The sequence below is a fragment of the Talpa occidentalis genome, unplaced genomic scaffold (assembly GCF_014898055.3).
Source record: "Talpa occidentalis isolate TD23 unplaced genomic scaffold, MPIMG_talOcc4v2.1 talOcc4.3, whole genome shotgun sequence".
Lineage (NCBI taxonomy): Eukaryota > Metazoa > Chordata > Mammalia > Eulipotyphla > Talpidae > Talpa > Talpa occidentalis.
This window is the reverse complement of record NW_023603184.1, coordinates 87,420,650-87,437,754: the sequence shown is the minus strand read 5'-3', so window position 1 is coordinate 87,437,754 and position 17,105 is coordinate 87,420,650. Positions and strand designations below refer to the sequence as shown.

The window sequence follows — 17,105 nt, the reverse complement described above, 5'->3', positions numbered from 1 at the left end:
CATAAGTAGCTTCACCCTCCCATGCCCTGAGTTAGTTTAAGTTTGGTTTTAAGTTTGTTTTAAGTTTGGTTCACCAGAAGTTGATTTGACACTTGTATTCATATTTTCATCTTACTTCTCTGAGATGAACTGAATTCTTTATTTCTTGATTTAATGGAAAACTAAATTCAGCTACACAGTTCGTTTAAGCTCTCACAGTGATTTTTTTAAAATTATGTGATTGCTTGTCTTTAGGCAGAACACAGATTTCTGCAGTTTTCCATAATTTTCTCTACTTTCTCTTACACCAGGTATGATCCATTTATTTGCTCCGTAAATGGCTCCTAGAGGCATTTAGTGTGTGACTTCCTAGTTAGGATAAGATACTTTTTTAAAATATAACACACTTTACTTGAAAAACAAAGGTTTCCTAACCAAAAGTGTGTGATAAGGAACACAGAGAAAAAGTAGAAAATTTCTCAAGACAAGAGTAATTATTCTATTTCACTGTCTCTTCATAAAATGTTTTGCTCTTCCCAGGTTCATAGTTAGACTTCAGAGCTGAGGCATAAGTCTCTAGACTTCAGAGCTGAGGCATAAAGTCTCTAGCACCTGGATAATTGATATAAAAAAAAAAAGACCTTTTTTCTGGGTCTCATGGATTCTTATAAAACCTTGCCACCAGTCTGTGTCCCTGTCACTTTCTTCCCACTACAGGTTAGGACACACTGTTCCCAGTAGTATGTCAACATGACATTCTTTGACTAGCAAATTGCTATAGAATAAATACTTGTCCATCAACCCCAAATTTATATGTTAAATCCTAATGCCCTATATGATGGTATTTGAAGGTGGGACATTTAGGTGGTGATTAGGTCATGAGCGTGGAGCTCCCTTGAGTGAAATTTGTGATCTTATAAAGAAGAGAGCTCCCTTTCCTCATCCTCCTTGTCAGGGCACAGCAAAAAGACAGTTGTTTATAAACCAGAAAGCGGGTATTCGCCAGACACCAAATGTGCTAGCACCTTGATCTTGGAATTTTTAGCCTACAGAACTGTGAGAAATAAATGTCTATTGTTTATATGTAATAGTCTATGGTATTTTTGTCATATCAGCCCTAATGGACTAAGATAGAAATAAAGAATTCTTTCCACTTGCCTCAGGTCAATATTTCTGGATTCTTAAGAATCTTGTTTCTAGATCTACCATGTTTTGGGTTTGTTTGGTTTGTTTGTTTTAAGTTATAGATCAGCAAGACCAAGTGATTTAATGTTATTGAATGCCTACAATCTAATTTTGTTGGCTGAATTTGACTCTGTCTGCCAAGGGGTTATTATCACTGAGAATAACAGACAAGAATATTATAAATATAAGGAAAGAACACAAAAATGTTAAGGGGAGGGCCTCCCTGGTGGCACAGCGGTTGAGCGCTGGGATGCGAAGCTGCCCACAGCCTCTGCAGCACTGGTTCAATCCCCGACTGCTCCCTGGCCACTGGAGGAGGGTCCCAAATGGTGCGCAGACCTCTCCTGCCGCCCGCTGCTCCCCTCAGCAGTGTATTTCGGTCCTTCTGCCTGCTCTGCTCCCCGCTCTGGCTCTGGTGAAGTCTCTCACCCTCCTGCACTTTTGACTGTACCCAGTGCTTGTATAAATAAATAAATGAATGAATGAATAAATAAATAAATAAATAAAAATCTTTAAAAAAAATGTTAAGGGGAAAGACTGATTAATATGATATAGAACTCTACTGTACAGGTGAATATATTCCAGGCCTTATGAATCCTGGCAAAACGTTTTCTCTCTTATCATACCTTCAATGTGCATGAGAAAAAACATATATCACTCTGATTTAAAAGAATTTTAAAACATCACCTGCTTTGTCCTTGAGAAATGCTCAGTGCTCCAGGACAGCTTTGAATTAGTAAAGTTGATACTCCAGGAGGTTGATAGTGGTGATCCAGGTTGATAGTAGTATAACCCAAATTAGGCCAAATTGTCCAAAGAGCACATTGCTTATGAAAAGCAAAATATTAGCATTCTTTCTTTCCACTCAGTTTTGATTTTCAAATGTACTTTATTAAGTATAAGCACTGAATACTATTGTGGATACAGATTTCTTTTCCATATACCCAGTTATTTATGAAACATGACCATATTTGTATAATTTGAATCTCCACTTGGTCTCAATATCAATCAATTTGGAGGTCTCCACCCCTTCGTTTTTCTTCCATGGGCGAGGAAGGGGGTTAGAAAGTACCAATGTTTTACAAATATTGATTTCATTCTATGATATCAGTTTTGTTGATCAAACCAGACGCTTTCAAATGAAAGAATAAGAAAGAAAAGAAAACATAAACCCATATCACAAATGTTTCTTTTTGAATATTTTTTATGTCTTGAACCACACTGTAAAATGTCTTTCTTGTAGCTTGTGGGCCAAATTTTTTGGAAAGCACTGCAAAAGACATGAATGTGACTACTGAGTTTCTAGAGATGAGATCCAAACGTTGATGCCATCTTCCTTAAACTAACAAGGTCCCGGCAGTGCCAGGTTTTTCTCACTTTCAGGCCTCAGATGGGGATGAATAGGAAGATGTAGCCACTCCACCACAGCACTTGAGAACTTTGAGGGAGATGTTTTCTCTGTTTTTATGTAACATAGGCATTTCTACCAAAGTTCTTAGAAGTTCAGGAGGGCTTTTCTTTATGGGCTCCACCAAGGAGCAGTGATCTTTAGTCGCTGATCTGGAATACACAAGCCTATCTGGGGAGTTTAATTTCCATCCCCTTCCTCCCAACCCCCAGTGGCAGTGCATAGATAGGTCCACTGTGAGAGAGACACAGTTAGACTTCTTCAGACTCTCCACCTCTCTGTCCAGCACTTGAGATCTTTATCTAGTCTGAGAGAAGAAAAATATTGTTTAGGAATAATTTTTTATACCTGTTATTCATGGCATAACTTCATGCCTCAAGTACTTCAATGCTTTGGCTTTTTAAGTCAGAACAAAAGTTCAGGTTCTTCAAACTCTAAAGCATTATTTTCCTTAAAATTATTGTTTCTCCTCTGCAATGACAAGCTTATTTTTTAAACTGAAAGCCAGGAATTCCTGATTTTTCTATTCTACCGTTGCATTCAACCACAAAATAAAGCAATGGATACTGAGTCATGTTTTAGCTTCACCAGGAAACAAGCTGCAGGATAAAGAGGAATATCAGATATGAATACATTTCAATGAATATTTCAACAATATTTCTAATCATTAAATGTAAAAGAATAGTAGAGTTAATGTAAAATTCAAAGATGAACATTTGTGTATATGATATTTTTTGCATTGATATTTACAGTTACTAAATGCTATTTAATCAAATCCTATTTTTACTCAATGCCTGAATAGAAGAATTCTCTTAAACTTTCCTTTTAAAATTATATAATGATTAAAAAAACTTATGGGTACACGTATCCCCCTTGACTTCTTGTAGGTTATTACAGCATCAAAACTTTTTGCAGTGATTTGGGTTCTCATGTTATGTTAAATGAACTAAGAAAATATACAATGCAAAGATACAAAATTATATAAAAACTGAAAAAATGTTTAAACCTCCCAAATTGGTAAATAATCACCAGAATTTTATGATTTCAGAGTGGGCAAGTCTAGTTTATTATAAACTGTGTGTCTGATATCACCTAATAGATGACCCTTTCAAGAAAACTGTAAATACCCATAGTCTTGAATCCATAGCACATGAATCATGTTTTGTCTACTTGTATCAGAATTGTACGAGAAATTCCGCATCATTTTTAATTCACTATTTTCATACTTTAATTTTTTATATGTATAACATGTTGTATATCATTGATCAAGATATGGACTAGTGTCAGTGCAAGAATGCCAAAATCAATAATATGGAAAGAAGATGGGATTGAAAAAAAAACATGAAGGAAGTCAACAAGCAGTTATCACAGCTTTACTAATAAAACAGGTTGTAAGATTTTTCAGGTTTATGGAAAATTTAATCTGAATTATTTGAGTGTTGACTATTAGGTGGCCTTCAGGAAAGCATCCCCTGCATAAAATGCAAATACTTAACACTTGAGCTACTTATAACTGACAATACATACTTCAGAGTTGGGAATTGTACTGACGACTGCTATTTTCCTCAAACTACTATTAAAATGATTCAAATCACCAAAACTTTTACTCTATTCTTTTCAAAATTCATTTCAGCCAACATGATTTATTGGCAGTTGGGAAAGTGGTTGCAGCTATTTAATGTCTATACATTGTTTTTGAGATGCTGGTGACTATTTCTGGTACCATTTAGAAGGATAATGCATGACAGCTTGGCAAAGTTGCTTTCTCCACTTGAAAATGTGGTAAGCACCTATGAGTCTTGGCTCTATTTTCTTGATATATACTTATAGAGTCTTATTATAGCATTATAAGTTAGACAGTTATGTCAGCCAAGGTCCAACCAGGAAAACAGAAGCCTTTTGAAGTATTTAAAACCAACATCATTTGGTACAGCAATGAGGACTTTTTTTTTCCTTGAAAAAAACTTTTATTATTTTTTTAATTTTATATATTTTTTACATCATTTTTCATTTTTGCACAATGTATGGATTTTTATGGGGACCAGTGAGTCAACCAGAGAACAGAAACAGAAAAAAAATGTGACCATTCCAAAGTAGAGGGAGTAGGGAAAGGGGTGAATTACTGGAAACTTGGGTCTGAGCTGTCCTGGCAGAAGTGAGATTCAGGAGGTGTGGGGTCAGGGAAGAAACAAGTACTTCTAGATATGCCACCAAGGTAGAAAAAGAGAAGAAGAAATACCCTGACCTCCCCCTTTCTCCAGTGCTCCAATTCCCTACCAATGCTTTCCAGTGGCCTAATACAGGACAGAGGTTTGGGAAAAGCATCGTGCAGGAATCAACTTCCTTAGCAAAGAAAAGAAAGCCAAGATGGGGTTAAGAACCAGGAAGGAGTTATACAATAAACACCATCACATCATTGCCATCCCCCTCATCTCTGCAGATGGAGAAACTACTTCACTTCCAGTCAGCAGTTCAGCTATGAGCACGTGAAATAAAATTCTCACTTGTTCCCTCTTATAGTAATCAGAAGATAGCTTTCTAGAAGAGTTTAGAATTGCAAATCTCACCTATACTAGAATATAATCTTTAAAATAAATGTAAGCAGAATTTTTAATCTTTTTCTAGATACATAAAATTCTTCTAAAAGACTAATATCTGTAGTGTTCTAAAGTATAGTTTCAGGTGGGTAGCACCGCAGTATTATAAATTCAATATAATTGCTTCCTTTTGAATAAAAAGGATCTAATAAATCTTAACCACATTAACCTTTTTAAATTAGTTATATGTAAGTGACTGGTCTCAGATTTTCTGGATTGATTTTTATGGGAATTTATAAATATAAGTCTTAAACTGTATAAGATAATACAAATTCTGTTCCTGCTTTTATATTATCAATATTCTAGTTACAAGCATTTTTTCCTGACTTTTCCTCTGTGCTATTAACATGACCAAAACTGCTGGAATATAAGGAGCATGAGAATGACTTTCCTGAACTAATTGACAATCTCAGCAAATGTACAAATCAATTTCACTAATCTTCAGCAAACTATAAATTAAGAACAGAGGCTATGGCAAGTTTATTGATTGCTTGCCAACAGTTTTCTCTAATATGCTGCTTCTATTCCATAAATTAAAATGTTCCCACTGTGTCCTCTAAAACTCACATTCAATTATTAACATACTTGCTTATAACCTCAAATTCTCTACTAAATGTTTTCTGTCTCCTTAAAGAAAACTAGCCTTCCCCTGAGGACTCTATTATCCCTGTAGATTTTTTAAGGGAAGTCTGTGCATTCTCCATCACTCTTCCATTTCAAGGTCTGACTCAGGGTGTACTTTTTTTTTCACTGCTGCTCTAGTTCCACACTACTCCTCTACTCTCCTCCACTCTCTTCTGCAAGCCTTTCTTCCTTTGAGACTCACTCATGTCGTTGACGCTATTATTCCGTATTCTTTTTTACCAATGGAGACTACCAAATTCCTAGTTAGTGTTCCTCATTCATTGAAGGATTTTATACCACAGTTCACTGCCATCACTTTAACTTCTTCCACCATGATAGTTCTCTTCATCATTGATGGGAAGAACAATTTCTTTAATGTCAGCACCCTGACTCTTGATCTCCAATGACCTTCTTTACTCTAATCTGGTCAGCCACTCCCTTGGCCACCTGGAATTCATCATCCTTTACAACTGCATTATCCCTAACATCATAAATTAGCCTCTGATAGCTTGTTCATTCATTTAGCCACAATATGCCAATTTTCCCAATTCATTAGGCTCTGTAGTTTTAAACTTTTTCTTTGCTAGAATCTTTTTCTCTTTTTCCTCCCATTCCAGCTTATATATAAAACCCAATATTTCAGTTACTTTTCCTTTCCATCCTTTAGTAATGCTATTCCAGGAAGCCCTGGGTAAGCCCAAATGTCTGTTTCCTCTACACATGTATCAGAACAATTAAGTTTTGTTGTAAAAAAAATCACCAAGAAATGATAGATTTGTATCACAATAAATTTAAGATCACCAACCTCATCTGGAAGCTCAGCATCATCCCAAAATATAATTATGCATCCTTGAGTCTGTTCAGTTTAATACTCAGTGAATTTTAAACATTTGCTGTACTCAGACTTGTTGCTTTATTACTTCCCACCTCCTTCCTTAAACTTGATGGAAATGATGTCTTTAAAAAAAAAAAAAAGAAATGATGTCTTTAGGGATTTGTTTCCAGCAGCAAGGAAAACATAAGTGAACATAAACAACTGGGACTACATTAAACTAAGGAACTTCTGCACAGTGAGAGAAAAGGTAACTAAAATGAAAAGACATTGTACTGAATGGGAGTAAATATTGTACTATACACCTGACAAGGGAAGGATATCAAAGATCTACAAAGAACTCATATAACTCAACAAAAGAAAACATATAACCAAATCAAAACAAATAGGCAAAAGAGCTAAACAGGTATTCCCCCAAAGAAGACATACAGACAGCAAATAGGCACATGAAAAATGTTTCTCATCACTTGTCATCAGGGAAATGCAAATTAAGACCACGATGAGATACCACTTCACACACATGACAATGGCCCATATCCAGAAGACCAGAGACAACAAATGCTGGCAAGGATGTGGTGAAAAGAGAACCCTCCTACACTGTTCGTTGGAATGCAAACTGGTCCAGCCCTCATAAAAAGCAGTATGGAGAGGTCTCAAAAAAGTAAAAACGGGGCCTCCCTGGTGGCGCAGCGGTTGAGCGCTGGGTTGTGAAGCTGCCCGCAGACTCTGCAGCGCCGGTTCGATCCCTGGCTGCTCCCAGGCCACCAGAGGAGGGTCCCGCATGGTGCGTAGACCTCTCCTGCCGCCCGCTGCCCCCCTCAGCGGGGTACCTCGGTCCTTCTGCCTGCTCTGCTCCCCGCTCGGGCTCTGATGAAGTCTCTCACCCTCCCGCGCTTCTGACTGTACCCAGTGCTTGTATAAATAAATAAAATAAAAATCTTTTTTAAAAAAAAAAGTAAAAATGGATCTACCATATGACCCAGTAATTCTTTTCCTAGGCATCCATCCAAACAAATTTAAAAAACACTAATTTGAAAGAAAACTTACACTCTCATGTTTATTTACTATTTATTATAACTAAACTATGGAGACAACCTAAATGCCCCAGAACAGATGACTAGATCAAGAAGGTGGTATATATACACAACGGAATATTACTCAACAATCAAAAGAGACACTCATGCCATTTGCATGATATTTCATAGATGTTGCTACGTTTCCCTTGACAATTAAAAATATTTCATATACCCCTCTGAGTTTGTTAAGGTTTTCTGGGGCACCTTGGTATATGATTGGTAACTGCAGGACAAGGGCTTTAATTATAAAAAGTAATGGAAGGAGTTTTGGGGGAAAAAGAACATTTAACAGGAAGAATATTTTAAAAAGAAGTGAAAGTGAAGACCAAAACCACAATATAACATGTTTACTGAGGACAGTGTCAGATGCAGGTGTTATGCTAGGTACAAAGTATATTGTGCTAAGTGATTATGCTAAGTGAAATAAGTCAGATGGAGAAAGATAAATACAGGATGATGTCACTTATAGGAGGAATACAGAGAAACAAACTAAAGGTCAGATAGACAATCCTAAAAACTAACTTTTGAAAGCTGACTATAGAATTAAAGCATCCAGGGAGAAACGGTGGTGAGGGAGGTGTGAGAACAAAGAGGAAAGGGAGCACAATAGACTATGGTGGTTGACTGTGGATGATTTGATGGTGGACATGCAATGGTGGTAACACATGAGTGGGAAGGAGACCCTATACTTTCAAAATATCAGTAATAATGTAAACCAATGTCACTTCAATTTAAAAAAATTGATAAATTTTATTTTATTTTTTTAATCTCTCATTTTTATTTTTTTTTTACATCATTGTTCATTTTTAAACAATATTTGCTTCCTCCCACCCCACAGTTTCCTTCACCGTTGCACCCGTGCACCATCACCTCAGTTCCCTGTGCTCATTCATGCGATGCCCATTCCTGAGTACCCACAAGTTCCCTATTTATAATTTCTTCTACCCTACTTCTCTCCTTTCTCTTGTTACTACATATTTTAAGGCTGTGATTCTCAAGGTTTCCTTCCCAAATAAGCAAGATCAGGGAATTTGAAATGCAAATTCTCTTGCCCCATTTCAGACCTACTGAATCAGAAACTCTGGAGGTGGGATTCAAATATCTGTGTTTTAGCAAACCCTCTGGGTGATTCTAAAGCATGTTCAAGTTTATGAACAACTCTTCTAGGCTATTCTTTGTACACTGGATTCCATTCAATATCACATTCTCAGGGGGTTAGAGAAATAGCATCAACATTTGCACATGTACACACTCCACCACCACCGAGTCTAACACATGACTATTTAGCATTTTCCTAACTCATCTCTCTACTTCCATCTTGTTTCTCTACAATCAGTTCTTCCCTCTTGAAGCCAATGTGATCCTTTTGAGACATAAATTTGTTAGTGTCATTCTATTTTTAAGACCTGTCAGAGTCTTTCCTTCACCATTCATGTATTATCCAATCTATCAACTGTTTTACAAGTGTTTCAAGTTCTGGAGTCTATCTCTCCAAGTGTATCCTGTACAACCCATCTCCTTGAATTTTAATGCTAGGCATCCTGAAGTTCTTTCTGTGCCTTTCATGCCATGACCTTCTTAATATCTGGTTTTTCATAGATGTTGATTCCTTATCTTGGAACACTCTTCTTGCCCACTCTTCGTCTGCCTAAATCTATTTTCCCTTCCTGTCTCAAGTCAAAACACACTTCACTGAGGATGTATGGTCATCAAATTAGATTGAAGTTGACTCTTCTATGCTTTCTTACCTCCATGGTCATCATCTATCATAATTTCTACTTTTTTCTAATGCCTGTTGTCTCTACTAAACTAAAAATTAATGAGGGCAGAGACTGTTCTCACTTCATTCACACAATATACTTTGTACCTAGCATAACATCTGCATCTGACACTGTCCTCAATAAATATGTTATATTGTGGTTTTGGTCTTCACTTTCACTTCTTTTGAAAACATTCTTCCTGTTAAATGTTCTTTTTCACCCAAAACTCCTTCCATTACTTTTTAAAATTAAAGCCCTTGTCCTGCAGTTACCAATCATATACCAAGGTGCCCCAGAGAGCCTTAGCAAACTCAGAGGGGTACATGAAATATTTTTAATTGTCAAGGGAAACTTAGCAACATCTATGAAATGCCATGTAAACTCCTCACGGCAGGGAGTTCAGAGTTTCAACATTAGATAATCATATTTCTTTTTTTTAATAAATTTTTTAAAGATTCATTTATTTATTTATACAAGCACTGGGGTACAGTCAGAAGTGCGGGAGGGTGAGAGAATTCACCAGAGCTAGAGCGGAGAGCAGAACAGGCAGACTGACGAAGTGCCCTGCTGAGGGGAGCAGCAGGCGGCAGGAGAGGTCTGCGCGCCCATGTGGGACCCTCGGCCGGTGGCCGGAGATCGAACCAATGCTGCAGAGGCTGTGGGCAGCTTCGCAACCCAGCACTCAACCGCTGTGCCACCGGGGAGGCCCTAGATAATCCTATTTCTTGCAAAAATTTCCCATCTTTTTGAAGCTGGGTTTTCAGCAGTTGACCAATTTAATTCCTAATTTGAGAAGAGGTGCAGTGCCCAAAAAGCACTAAGTTGTTATGACATAAATACTTATTAAGTTGTTTGTACCCAACTTAAACAAAACTGTTAAGTGGCACGATGAAAAGAAAATACACAATCCAGGAACTGAGGAAGTTTTTGAACATCTGTCTTTACCAAATGTTAATTTTCCTTTATGGGAATTCCCCTGCCTTTCTGATTTATTTTTATTTTCTTACTCTAGTTGTTATTATGATTTCTTTTAGTTCTTTTAGCTAATCATAATACATCTATTTTCCGTCAATGATTCTGATTTTTTTTGAGTTCTATAATAATTTTTCTTTCTTTTCCTCTGTAATGATTTCTCAATTTCCCTATTATTATATATTTATTACACTGGCATATTACATTGTAAAGAAAGAAACTTTTTATGCACACACAAATTATGGATTTGCTCCATGTGTATATGAAAAGCTAATCATATGCCTCAGTCTTCCAAAAGGTAAGTATCATAGAGATTTGATCAAACAGTTGTAAAGGTAGATGGGCAATCTCTATAAGACCGTTATCTTGGCATCAGATGAAGAAGTTTGAAGTTCACGTTCACAGTCATGGAAGTAGGAAAGGAAAGGCATGTACAATGGGGGAAAGCAAAATAAGGCTGCAACTCACAAACATAAAATGAACTTGTATCTGTCAATTTTCTTGCTTCTGATCTTAGTGTTATAGGGTGGGTTTTTTTGCAAAAGTTGGTCCTTTTATCCTGGATTAAACTAACACAGGACCACATCTCAAGGAGGCTCTGGAGATGGTGGAGTAGTTGCATACCTAGCCAGCAATAGCAACAAGGTAAGGTAGCAGACAAGCTACTCCCTGTGTGAGCTACAAAATAACTGCTGCTTCAATTCTGCACACCAAGTTTTGCACAAGTATCTCTCTTGTGATTCATTCTAACTGGAAACATGCAGGAAAAGGAATTCTGGGAAATGTAGTTCAACCTGGCCAATTGGGTCCATTACAAGCCACTACAAGCATGGTATCTAGTTCTTTGACAAAGAAGGCTACTTTACAGTTATAGCCAAAATATGTGCTCATTAAAATATAGGTATCATAACTTCAATATGTAATAAATATTAAATGTGTGGTTCCTGAGGAAATAGAAGTACAGGCAGTGGTTAAAAGGATTGGCATAATAGATTTCAAGTAGATGAAGAAGCAGTGTTCCAGTGAGGGAAAGTGGCAATGTCCAAGAGGCAGGAATAATCGAACATTCCAAAATAATAACAGATCAATCTAACCAGGGAAAGGTCTGTGAAGCAAGGAGTAGATGAATAAGTCTAGAAAGAAAGAGTGGAACCCAAGCACAATATCTGAAGCCAAACCTGCTTCTGGTTTTATTCTGCAGGCAGACGAGAAATTCTCATGGCTTATCAGATCCACTATTATTGGTTCTAATTCTTTTTGACTGGTTATATCTTTATTTCTTTCCATCTCACTCAAATTCTCCCTGTATTAACATCATTTGTTGGTTATAATAAAATAAGCTATATAGAAAATGAAATTGATTTTGGACTTAGTGTGAGTCAGAAGAAGAATTGGGATATAGACAAGACTTTAAGATGATGACTTTGCTGACAGTGTGCAAAAGGAACTGAGAGAAGGCAAGAGGAAACTGAAGACACAATCTTCTCCCCTGGAGAAATAATAACACTCAAGTTTCTTCCCATACTCTATAGGACTATAGTCTGTCAAATTTCTCAATAAGTCATTGCTATCTTTTCTAGCCAAAAGATAGTTATCTTTATCCCCATGTCTCAAGATCTGAGACAAGAATGATTAACCTCAAAAGACTCATGCTGGGGTTCGGGGGGAGCACAATGACCAAGTATGTTTTTCCTTAGCTCCATGTCCTCTCCAGAGGAGCTTCTGGTACTAGGACAGCATTGGCCTTGGCATTCTCACAATAAAATAAAATAAAATAAAACCATCTCTAGGAAGCTGGGTCCATTAATTGCTCCTTCAGGCTACAATCAACAGCTAATAGTCTTTCATTGGATTAGAAACCTACTCTGTCCTCACAGTTCTGTGTTCTAGTTCCTCCAGAAGGAAAACTACAGTGGGCATCCCTGCTAAATTTGTTTTAGTGTGAAAGACCTGGGCTGAGATCCAGGCGAACTGGATTTTAATCCCTGTTCTGCAATTCACTAGCTTTGAAATCTTGGGTACAACCCAAGTTATAGCCTCTATGAGTTTTGTAAGATGAATTGGTTAAATTATATACTCTCTAGGGTTTCTTCCAAATTTAATTTTTTTATTTCAAGACATACTAATTAAAATGAGATCCAAATTTTATTTATCATGTTGGCAAAAATGAAAAGAAAACTGTCTCTTCAATGTTGGCAAGGCCTCTTGTACAGCAGATGAGAGATCAAATTAGAAAGAAAAAAAGGTGAACACTTGCCATCACACAGAAAAATGTATATACTATCACGAACACCCCTTTCCTAGAAAAATTGATTTCAAGGACATCCAGCTCACATGCAATGTTATAACTATGTCAATGTGCAGCACAACATTGCATATAACAACAAAATCTTAGAAATATACATATGTTCACTAAGCTATTGATTGAAGAAGTTACAGTAAATTCATGCACTGGTATGGCATAAAGCAACTTAAACAGTCACTGTAGAGAAACATTGAATTAAATTGAAAAGTTCTGTATATTAATATATAAAAATGTGATTTGCTTAATATTTCATTAAGTCATCCAGTATGATACCTCTCTCTTTCTCTCTGTTCTAATTCTCCATATCTGACCTGCCTGTCACTGCTAAAAAAAGTCACACTCTTTTTAAGAGTCATTTGATAACTCACCTTTGTCTCCTTTCCATATAAGTTCATGCATTGATCAGGTTACCCATTCAGAAATGTCTAGGACTCTCAAAAGAACCCTTCCTCCAATCCACTACCAGTCCAGAATGCTAAAGGTGGGTCTAAGCCACAGTGTAACTGACTTACAGAGTCTTCCCCTTTTCTAATAATGCAATTAGTTCCAAGTGCAAAATCTATAGAAATCTGAGAAGAGTGACTTTTTCAAAACCCAACTCACCTTTCCTTCTTAAAATTATGGTTTGTCATTACTCCAAGAGAAAATATGAAAGTCTTTAAGAAGCTTATAAACTTCGGCCTCCCTGGTGGCACAAGGGATTAAGTCTCAGCACTAGGAAGCAATAGGCAGCCACTGTAGCATGAGTTCAACCCCCAGCCAGGGAGCTAACCCATGTGGCACAGCAGAACTCTCCTGTTTTGCCTGCTGCTCTCCTCAGCAGTGTATTTCAGTCAATCCACTTGTTCTGCACCCCACTCTGTCTCTGGTGAATCCTCTCATCCTCCTGTACCTCTGGCCTATATCCCAGCTCTTGTATGCATAAACAATAAATTAAAAAAAAATCTTACAAACTTCTAAAATTTTTCCTGGTATTCCTCCTACATGCCTCCACATTCTCAACACTTCATTTCAGCCACATGGTCTTCTCTTCATCTTTTATATTCTTCATGCTTCCTTCTGCCATAGGAGCTTTACATTTAGTATTTAGTTCCCTTCCTCCAATGTTCTTATCTCACTATTTCATATAGTTACTTCTTTGTCACATTTTAGTTTCAATTCAATTGTCATTTTCTCAGAGAAATTCTCAAGACCCGGTAAACTATCCCTACTATACATTCACTAGCATCAGTTAACTTTCTGTTATAATATTTGACCACAGTTTCAATTTTATTTTTTAATCATAAGACTTGATTAATAAAGGGTGTTATGTCTATTTTCTCCTTCTTCTTTAAAATTTCATTTATACTTAGCAAAAGCCTGGTACATATTTTTTGAATGACTAATCAGAGTTTATTTCATACTTCTTCTTTGTGGAGTTGAGGGAGAGGGATCAGAGTGGCCCCCACAATTGAAAATTCCCACCCACTGCCACACCTTGAGCCCAGGATCTAACATTCCTTTCATTCTGCCTTAGATTAGGGCTGCTTGGTGGAGATGTCCAATTATCCACACAATGTGGCCTGAACTCCAAAGTTAAGACATCACAGTATTTTATAGTTTTCTCCCAAAGCTTCCATTGTTGAAGACTAAATATTTTTCTAGAAGAAATGCCACTAGTCAAAATCCAACTCATCACACAATCTTCTTTCCATTGTTGGTAAGGCCTCATTATCTCCTGGAAGAAGATCTGGGAATTAAAATAATATTTCCGGTCATAGGCCAGCCTACAACCAGATTTAGGGAAAACAAACTAATTCAACCACCAGCATTTGGACCACTTCTCTAGTATTATATGAGAATTTATCTAACATACCAACTCACAAAAAAGAAGTTTTCCATAGATACAAAACACAATTTCTATCATAGATGGTAGAAAGTGCTTATAATCCTTCAAAATGGCACTTTTCTAACTTGTTGAAGATTTACTTCCCCTGACATCTGTCTACGTACACAAAGACAAGCACAGACACATACTCACGGAGCATTGTTCCAGGGTAGGCATCCCCTCCTAATGGGTATTCCCAGGCTTGGTCCTGATTATAGTCCAAACAATGGTGGGGCAGACCCGGTGATCCTCCTTAACTGGTACATTCTGGTTCCTAGAGGTCAGTTCAGTGTGACCTCTTCTTAGTTTGGCTACATGACTGAGTGACTCTCCGACACCCTTGGGGAGAGAAATAAGCTAAAGCAACTATGTATTTGGAACATTCTAACATATTAATTGAATAGTAGGATGTTTCGGCTTCCCTAGGATATCTTCAGCTCATTATAGAAAAACAGTGAGGGCTTCTGGGTCAGTGGCAGAAATTGTATATTTAAAAAAACTTTAAAATAAGAAAACTTAAAATTTTTTAAGCAAAAGAGGAAAGTTCCTTAAAGAAAGTAGTGGAACTTGTAGCCCAAGGACTGAACTATCCATGGGTAATTAATGAGTATTTTTTTTTTAATTTGGTAGTTAGGCAAAATGTTGGCAAAATGTTGAAAAAATTAGGCTGCTCTCTCTCTCTCTCTCTCTCTCTCTCTCTCTCTCTCTCTCTCTCTCTCTCTCTCTCTCTCTCTCTCTCTCTCTCTATATATATATATATATATATATATGGAGGATCTTCAGAAAATATTTAAGGCTGTAGAGATGTTCATATTTCAATAACTTCAGCATCATATTTAAAATGCTTATAATACCATATTACTACATTTACAAGTATTTTCTGGAAAACACAATGCAATTATACAGGATCACCCAAAGAGCCCAGTGTTGGCAGGAAAGCCTCCTTTTCCCAAGTCCACAACTTGTACTTTTTCTACTTGTAGTATGATAAAAGTATTTGACTTGTTTCCAGAAAAACACCCACTCACAAGTCATGTTATGACGACACGGCCTATCATGGTAATCTATCCCAAAATGTAACAGATATCCCCCTACTTATACATCCCTTTTGTATATGTCACTCTTGGCTCTAGAGAGATTTGAGGATTTGTATAAAAACTTTAAATCTATACCTTAAGAACATAACTGTTTTTGTGCATGCAGTTTTCCCACTTATTGAAAATCATCAAAATTTCCCTCAGGAATACATGTATATTTCAAATCGTGAGCACAACAAATTCTAACAGGTAATTGCCTAAAGCATATATAAATAAGGGAGATATTATTTTGGAAATGAACTTTTGCTAACAAAAATTAAGAGATTCACTATGAATACAAGACTGAAGAAAATGAATTCTCATATGAACTTCAGAATATAACTGGAAGACTAGAGTTCAGGCCCCCTGTCATCACCAAATGCCATTAAAATGGAGACAGAAATTGAATCTTTAAAGTGTGCTTTAATCAGATAGCCAGGAATCTGGAAAGATTGGAGGTTAACACCCTAAAGAAAGCACCTTCACATTTCATTTCCAGCTGGCTTTTTATAGTAAGCTGAACAAAGACAGTTTAACAGTAAGCAGACCTTCACTGCTGCCAGGAGCTTGATGCCCAGCCTGGGAGCTCCTTATCACTCTCGTGGACACCTGGCCTCACGTTTGTCCCACTGTTTCAGGCTGGTCTTCAGATAGCACTGCCTCCCTGTGCTCCTCCAGAAGTGTCCTTGGGCTGGAAAATTAACTCAGAGCAGACAGACCATAAACAATTACTTGTGCAGATTTCCTACTATACCATGCATAGTGTCTTACCCAATGTCCTCAGCCTCCCTAGCCCTTATCAAGAATACAAAGAATAAAATGACTCTCTTTGAAAATATTTATCAGAACCAAAAAATGTGCTGCCAATTTAGCATTAATCTATGAAATTTATCCTACTAGACACACAATTGAACTCATCATTTATAAACTATATACACTCATATCCTATTGCAATAAAAAATACAGACAATTGTTTGAATCAAACTCTGTCTTCTTTCAAAACCTTAGCAGAAAAAAAAAAAAATTCTATAGTAACTATAGTCTTCAGACCATCTTAGAAAGTCCACTCAGTCACAATCATTTAGCACTTAGACATAGGTTATCAAATTGATATGTAGTTCCTACTATCCCCACACCTATAGAATGTTTTCTTTTGCATGTGGTATAAACAGCCAAAAGTATTCCCAGGTATCTTCTTATGGCAGTCAGATAGTCAAAGAACTAACCAGTAATTTATAATTGAGATTTCAAATCTGCCCACTTTGAAATAATTTGGGTCACCATTATCTTCAAAATACAATACTAAGAACATTAGGGTATAAAATATAAACCAAAGGCAGCCAATACCATGCATTCAATAATTTAAAACCTCTAATAAAAGAAAGTTGTAGGATTGTAGTTCTGTGATAATAGACAGCAAAAGA

The 17,105-nt window shown here is 36.8% G+C and overlaps 1 long non-coding RNA gene across 1 annotated transcript; it reads right to left on the bottom strand.

The window, feature by feature from the left end:
- Window positions 1-2,194: 2,194 nt before the first annotated feature.
- Window positions 2,195-14,941, bottom strand: LOC119254755 (uncharacterized). Its single transcript, XR_005127346.2, has 3 exons — window positions 14,759-14,941; window positions 6,599-6,750; window positions 2,195-2,879 (listed from the first exon to the last, which is right to left on the bottom strand). It is a non-coding gene; the product is annotated as an uncharacterized LOC119254755 (long non-coding RNA).
- Between the last annotated feature and the right edge of the window lie 2,164 nt (window positions 14,942-17,105).